The sequence below is a fragment of the Ailuropoda melanoleuca genome, chromosome 5 (genome assembly GCF_002007445.2).
Source record: "Ailuropoda melanoleuca isolate Jingjing chromosome 5, ASM200744v2, whole genome shotgun sequence".
In the NCBI taxonomy this organism is placed as follows: Eukaryota; Metazoa; Chordata; class Mammalia; order Carnivora; family Ursidae; genus Ailuropoda; species Ailuropoda melanoleuca.
This window is the reverse complement of record NC_048222.1, coordinates 14,617,390-14,625,184: the sequence shown is the minus strand read 5'-3', so window position 1 is coordinate 14,625,184 and position 7,795 is coordinate 14,617,390. Positions and strand designations below refer to the sequence as shown.

Sequence of the window (7,795 nt, the reverse complement as noted above, 5' to 3'; positions counted from 1 at the left end):
AAATAATCACTTGTTACATTATACTTCAAGAATCAGTGAACATATTAACTCCCCCACTACACTGTGAATGAACCAAGGGTAGAGACCACAGTAGGTGCTCACCAACATTTTATAAAACAAATAAATCCCTATGCTCACAATTAGATCTTTCAGCAATGAATCATCAAATCAACAGGTAATTTGTTTCTGTTTCTGTTTCTAACTTGCGTTTGCCCTGAGGAAGAGGGTTGTTGCCAACGGGCTGCCTTCTCCACGACTCTAGGCCACCTTTGTAAGAGGAGAAACCCCATTGCTCCGTCCACATGTTGTTTGAGGTAGGGATGTGGTTGACATAAAGCCACACATTCAAAAGGTAATTTTCCTGCAGCATGTCCTCCCTCAGCTCTAACCCAGTTAAATCCAGCTGTCCTCTCTGCTGTGCTGTGCATCGGGAAAAATCGACACATGGGAACAAAATTAATGTGACCTCATGCCCTTTGGACACAATTTAAAAGGGGTCCAATCGTCTTTTCTAGCTGTCAGGTTCCATGTTTATTTTTATTTTTTGAAGATTTTATTTATTTGTTTGACAGAGATAGAGACAGCCAGCGAGAGAGGGAACACAAGCAGGGGGAGTGGGAGAGGAAGAAGCAGGCTCATAGCGGAAGAGCCTGATGTGGGGCTCGATCCCAGAACGCCGGGATCACGCCCTGAGCTGAAGGAAGACGCTTAACCGCTGTGCCACCCAGGCGCCCCCAGGTTCCATGTTTCTTATGCCATGTCCCCATTTTCCACTGAATGCCAACACTGTTTATAAATTCGTGGGATCTAGGAAGAGTAAGGGCACAGCTCCAGAAGCCTGATGCATCAGGAAATGTGAACTCTGGAAACAAAAGTGTTCGCTGTGGCTTTGCTGAACCAGCATACTGTGTGCGTTCGCTGCGATGGCGGGCCCATCATGTGTTTGCTCGACCAACGGGTGACGACCAGTTTTAAAAGATGTTAGTTCTAGGTAATTGCAGGAAATATCCTTTAGCTCAGTGCTATTCAACAGAACCTTCTGCAGTGACAGAGATTAATGCATCTGTGTTGTCTAATAAGGTGCATTGGGAATAGGGGCCACCAAGACAACTGCAGTGTTGGGTAAAACCATCTTGGCTTTATTATAGGGTGACCACTGATCAGAAGCATGACCTTTGTCAGAGGAGGGCGTGGCATTGTAGGCAGGGGTATAGATGTGTATAAACGTAACACTAGGTTTTTATGTATGAAGCGAAACACTTATATGTCCAAAGAGTTATTTTTGAATTCCTGCCTCATTAACAACTGCGCCATTTCCCCGCATTGGAAAAAAAAAAAAAAACCAATTGTTTAAATTGGATGTCTTGGTTCATGGTTAACAATAAGACTCAGGTCAGGTGTGAATCTTGGTTCCAAGATAAAATTGTTATTAGGACATTAAAAACAAACAGACAGACAAAAACACACACACACACATCATATGAACTCCAACCATACATTTTGCTATTTGTTCAAGTGAGCTATATAATTGGGAAGGTGAAAGAAGATGGATAATTTACTTCCTAGAAATCTATTCTTTTTTTTTTTTTTTTTTTTTTGGNTTTTTTTTTTTTTTTGAGAGAGAGAGTGTGAGTGTAAGCAGGGAGGAGGGACGGAAGGAGAGGGAGAGACAGAATCTTAAGCACACCCCATGCTCAGTGCAGAGCCAATGTGGGGCTCGCCAGGCTTGATCTCAGGACCCTGAGAGTCTGACGCTTAACCGACTGAGTCACCCAGGCGCCCCTACTTTCTAGAATCTTCTTATGCTCCAGGAAATAGACCCTAAATGGGCAAGCCAGCTCCTCAAATCCTAAACACATTCAGAACTGTCTGTATCCCAGCATGAACACAAGGCACTGTTCTGAAAGTAGGAGCCTAGATCTATTCATTGATTAGAAGAACGATAGGTTTTGTTGAAATAGAAATAGAAAATCTTATTCCAAATACAGGTTCTTCATAAAGTCCTATTGCAATTTTTAAACCTTCACCATTTTCTTCGTCTTGAGGCATGACCTTGAAAAATCAATAAGCATGTTTAGTCAGAAAAATCCAATTTCTTTCTTCATTGCTTATAGAAATTAATTTGGCAAGATGTAGTTTTAAAAAAAAGCATGTTGGGGCGCCTGGGTGGCACAGCGGTTAAGCATCTCCTTCAGCTCAGGGCGTGATCCCGGCGTTGTGGGATCGAGCCCCACATCAGGCTCTTCCGCTATGCCTGCTTCTTCCTCTCCCACTCCCCCTGCTTGTGTTCCCTCTCTTGCTGGCTGTCTCTATCTCTGTCAAATAAATAAATAAAATCTTAAAAAAAAAAAAAAGCATGTTTGTACAAACCATATTTTGTATACCTAAGCCATTGTGTTCAATTGTGTCCTGTGATTACTTTGAAATGCTGCCTACAATCTATTCTGTTTCAGAGCAAGGAGGGTTTCTTGGTTGTTGGTTTTTTTTTTTCATTTCTTTTTTTCTTTTTAAGATTTTATTTACTTGAGAGAGAGAGAGAGGGAAAATGAATGGTAGGGAGGGGCAGAGGGAGAGGGAGAAGCAGGATCCCCACCGAAAAGGAAGCCCAGTGTGGGGCTCAATCCCAGGACCCTAGGATCATGACCTGAGCCGAAGGCAGATGCTTAACTGAGTGAGCCACCCAGGTGCCCCAGCGGTTTTTTGCATTTCATAGAAAACATATCTTCAAGCATAAATTTCCTGTTTCTTGCTCACCGGAATCTTGTCAGTCCCAAGAGAATATTCCGGAGATCATTCTGCATCAAATCCATGGGTTTTCTGACCCAGGACTCCTGAGATTTGCTAGTTCGGGTCAATAGGAAAATCTAAACAGGAAGACCACACCGTGATCTAGAAGGTTTGCACTGGCGTCTCACGGTACCACTTTCCTTCCAGGGCTACCATGCGTCCCCACCAAATCTCAGCTCCCCTCTCCCGTATGCCTTCAGGACAGTTTTCCAAAGGCATAGCAACTAATCTCATCTCTGGTAAATAGAGAGTCTAAAGATGGCTGTTGCGCTTGACCAAATGGCACAATGATTTCTCCGTCAGCTTGCAGTGTGGGGAGAGGGGTGGGGTGGGGGTGTGCCTTTTCCTTCTATCCTATCACTCCCAGCTGGAAATTTTTGTCACAAAAAACTAGACACCACACCGTATAAATCTCTGGGACGCGGGAAGCAAGGCAGGCCGAGCTGTAACAGACTGTTCTTCGTCATATTCTTTCTCGGGACATAGCAAGAAATCTTCTTGATTGTGAAGAAGACAATAAATGAGAGGTGAACTTCTAGGCTATGAAGGAGCCAAGATGGAGGAAAAAGGGGCACCTTCTCGACTTCAGGGCATGTGGTGTTTCAGGGATGACTCAGCATGTATTCCCGTGGCTGCAGCTTGCAGACCCTGCCGCTTACCTGGATAGGGGAGTCAGGCCCAGCCCAGCATGGGTGTGCACACCAAAGCAGCAAGTGGCAGGACAAACCTGAGCTTGCTCTAATCTGTATCTCCTTAGATCTTGTGGTCTGGGGAGCCCACAAAGGGGTCACCCTGCAGCTGAGTCTGCGACCCTATGTGTACTTTACCAGGGGCCTTCTGGCAGCCATGGCGCCATATTGATGGGCCTGACCTGGGAGTGATTTCAGTGGTTTAATGTTTAGAAAAGTTTTGGCTAGATTAGAGAAGGGGAGTGGTACCTGGGCAACTCATCAGGGGAGGGTTTGGAGGTGAGGAAGGCCGTTTATCATTTTGGAAGACACATCCTGCTGACACCGGCCTGTTCCACAGTTTCTGTGTATAGGTCCTTTGGGCCCAAACACTCATGGTCAGTGCCTAATGGGAAGCACATTCACCCTATAGGTGTTTGGTAATAAATACTCAGGTGAGTAATTTTTGAGAACCAAAGGAAACAAGATGTCCTGCATAATGTGTAAGTTGGGGAAACCACCCAAGGGGAGGATAAAATGGCATTCCAGTTTGGGATATCAATTTCTCTGGTGTGCAGGGAATTTTTCCCTTACCCTTTCCTCACCTCTGACCAGAGGAGTAAATAACATTAAACCTCTTCATGTGATTTCACACCAGAGCCATGATTGAGCAGATACCCGGCAACAATTTATTGGCACGCAGCACAGTCAACGTTCAGAAACCCAAGATGCACGCAGTTCTCAGAGGCTTCACAAACCTACGTGCCCACAGCCACGACAAGGCCCCTCACCCCCTCTACAGGTCTGGGTCTTCACGGAGCCATGACCCTCAGATGCCGACTCTAATGTGGGGTAATTCACCCAGGGCTGCTGCAGTGTCCCAAGAAGGGAAATGCGGAGCTGGGGGCCAGACCTACTTCCCCGCACAGGGGATTCCCAGGCCCAGAGCAGCGCCTCGAGGCGCCCAGCACTTTCTAGATGATCGGAAGTGTTCCGTAGGAATGGGCAGCCTCAGGACCACCTCCCTGGGCCACACAGCTCCCTCTCCCTCCGAGTCAGTTGTCAGACTGGGAGGGCAGTCCCCTGCAAGCTAGCTGTCTTCAGATTTGGCCTCAGACCCGTGTGTTTGGGGCACAACGGCTCTCTTCCTGATACCGCCAACTGACGAAGTGCTAAGGACTCCCCTGAGGGTTGGTGGTGACTCATTTTGCTGACTGAAGAATGAAAGAACAAGATAGGTGTCTCTGGTTTGGACAGTCTCTGAAGCTGTTTGGCTACGAGAACACTATCAAAGGTGAGCCAGCCGCATACCTGCCTGATGAATGGTGACAGGCTTGGTGGCCAGGAAGTTGTGTGGGTGTGGTCCCTGGCAAAAGCTACTTTTTTCTTTTTTTTTTCTTTGGTGAGTGGGAATTCAGACATCGCCCACTTGGAGTGGAATGTGCAGGAATAGCATGACGGAGGGAGTGGCTGTGAGTGTGTTGGGTGAGGGGTGCAAATACAACACAACAGGTTTCTATCAATGAAGCTAAGAACTGGTTTCCTTTTAAACAATAGCTTAATTGAGGGGCACCTGGGTGGCTCAGTCGGTTAATCGTCTGCCTTCGGCTCAGGTCATGATCTCAGGGTCCTGGGATGGAGCCCCACATAGGGCTCCCTGTTCAGTGGGGAGTCTGCCCCTCCCCCATTCTTCTCCCCCCTGCTCCTGCTTGCTCTCTCTCTCACATAAATAAATAAAATAGCTTAATTGAGGTACTATCGATATACAACAAACTGCACGTATTTAATGTGTCCAATGCGGTAAGATTGAACACACACAAGTATGTGTGACCCCATTACTTCAATCAAGGTAATACACTTATCCTGCGCCCCCCTAAGTTTTCTTGTGTCCCTTAGGCTTTTTTGGTGGTTGTTTTTGTTTTTTTGTGGTAAAAACACTTATCGTGGGATCTATCCTCTTAACAAATTTTAAGGGCTCAATACCGTGTTGTTAATTACAGGCACTGCATGATTCAGCAGATTTCTGGAACTTATTCACTTAGCAAACTGAAACCTTATACCTTCTGCACAACAGCTCCCTTACAACCGACTTTTCTTCAAACTTCTATATTACAAGAAATTATAAGAACTTTCGGATTTTCTGCCATGAAGCAGCATGATTTAACAGTGGTTTTCAAATGCTTTTTTAAAGCACTGGAAGCTTCTTCTTCTGCTGCTGCTTCTTTTTTAAATCCTACACCTAAGCCCCAAATTATAAAAAAGATCAAAGCAGAGTTGCTCTGTTAGGAGTGGATGCCGGCCCCACGGACCCAAACCTGCTACGGATCCTCCTTCCTCTAGCCAGGCAGCCCCAGAGGCACCCACATGGAGGCCCTAGGGCATCCCAGGACAAAATTTAGCAAACATGTGGGTGAGTAGGAAGAGGTCTGGCAGACCTGGGTTTGGATCCTGTCCCTGCTGCTCGTGAGCCATGGAGACCTTCAGTCATTCACAAGCATATCTGCACCTTGCTTTCCTCATCTGTAAAATGGGATTAATAACTCTCATGTTGCTGGCGGGCTACAAGGATGGAGGCAGATGCCGTTAAGGCACCCGACACCACATCTGGCACGTGGAATCTTTACACGACTTAGCGTGGCTGTACTTATTTCAGGGAGACTCTAGGATGAAGGCTACCTACTACAGGCTGGGAGAGAAAGAAAAAAATGACAGCAAGGAGACTTCCCCTAGGTCAGAACTGTTAAGGCTGTTGCTGCCCAGTTTGGTACTCCTTTCTCCAAAACATCCACATGCTTTGTGTCGTATCTCCTGTTTAAAAACAGGACAGTCAAGAGAGCAAATAGACAACCCACAGAATAGGAGAAAATACTTGCAAATTGCATATTGGTAAGAGTCTGATATTCCGAATATTTCACGAACTCTAACAACCCAGCAATACAAAACCAAAAGCAAGCCAATTAAAAATAAGCAAAGGCCTTGAATAGCGATTGCCCAAAGAAGAAATACAAATGGCCAATAAGCACATGAAAAAATGCTCCACATCCTTAGTCATTAGGGAAACGCAACCGAAACCACAGTGAGATAGCCCTTAATAGCCACTTTTGGCAATGAAACTACAGAAAAATAACAAGTGTTGGCAAAAATGTGGAGAAATTGGAACCTTTATACATTGCTGGTAGGAATGCAAAATGGCACAGGCTCGAAGGAAAATGGGTTAGCAGTCCCTTACTAAGGAAAACATAGAACTGTCATATGACCTAGCAATTCCACTGTTGGACACGTACCCAAAGGAGCTGAAAACACAGGCTCGAACAAAGCACACAAATGTTGATAGCAACACCATTCACAATACGCGAAAAGTGGGAATAACCTAAACGTCTATCAACCCATGAATAAAACAGGGTCTCTCCATACGATGGAATATCGTTCATCCGTAAAGGGAATGAAGTCCTGACATGTGCTACAACATCGATAAAACTTGAGAACGTTATACTAGAGTGAGAAAAGCCAGACACAAAAGGCCACATATTGTATGATTCCCTTTCCACGAGATACCCAGAAAAGGCAAATCCATAGAGACAAAAGCAGATCAGTGGTTGCCAGGAGTGGAGGAGGTAAGAATGAGGAGTGACTGCTAATGGGCACAAGTTCCTTTAAGGGTGCAGAAAAAGTTCTGGAACTAGAGAGTGGGGGTGGTTGCACAACATTGTGATTGTACTTGATGCCACTGAATTGTACATTTTTAAATGAATAAAATATAAGCTTTCTGTTATGTGTGTTTTAACACAATAAAAAAAAAGACAGGACAAGTGTCCATCCAACCAAAATACAGCTGGTGCATTTTTTGAAAGCAAATTTGAAGACTTGTTTTTTCTTTTCTCTTTGACCTTCTTGTAGGGACACAGCAAAACAGAGCCCTGAAATGCCAGGACATTTGTGCTAAGAAAGGCTCACTCTTGGGGTGCCTGGGTGGCTCAGTCGTTAAGCGTCTGGGATCGAGCCCCGCATCCGGCTCCCTGCTCAGCAAGAAGCCTGATTCTCCCTCTCCCACTCCCCCTGCTTGCCTTCCCTCTCTTACTGCCTCTTTCTTTGTCAAATAAATAAATAAAATCTTAAAAAAGAAAAGAAAAGAAAGGCTCACTCTTGTTTCAGGGGTACTTCCTTCCAGAAGGCCAAAGAAAACTGGCCTGGAAAATATGAGAGCCCACTCCTCTCTCAAAGGACGACCTAAAAGGGAGAACTTCCAGAAGCCAGCCAAGAATCCAGCGGGGCATGACCCAGCATCCCAGCTCATTGATGTGGACATGGCTACTCTCAGCTCAGTCAGAGATGCCACGGTT

The 7,795-nt window shown here is 45.5% G+C and overlaps 1 long non-coding RNA gene across 2 annotated transcripts; it reads left to right on the top strand.

The window, feature by feature from the left end:
• Window positions 1-221: 221 nt before the first annotated feature.
• Window positions 222-7,310, top strand: LOC117802285. Of its 2 annotated transcripts, none has more exons than XR_004625382.1 (2): window positions 222-314; window positions 5,456-7,310. It is a non-coding gene; the product is annotated as an uncharacterized LOC117802285 (long non-coding RNA). The 2 variants fall into 2 exon arrangements; XR_004625381.1 differs by lacking the exon at window positions 222-314 and adding an exon at window positions 4,126-4,749.
• The last annotated feature ends 485 nt before the right edge of the window (window positions 7,311-7,795 follow it).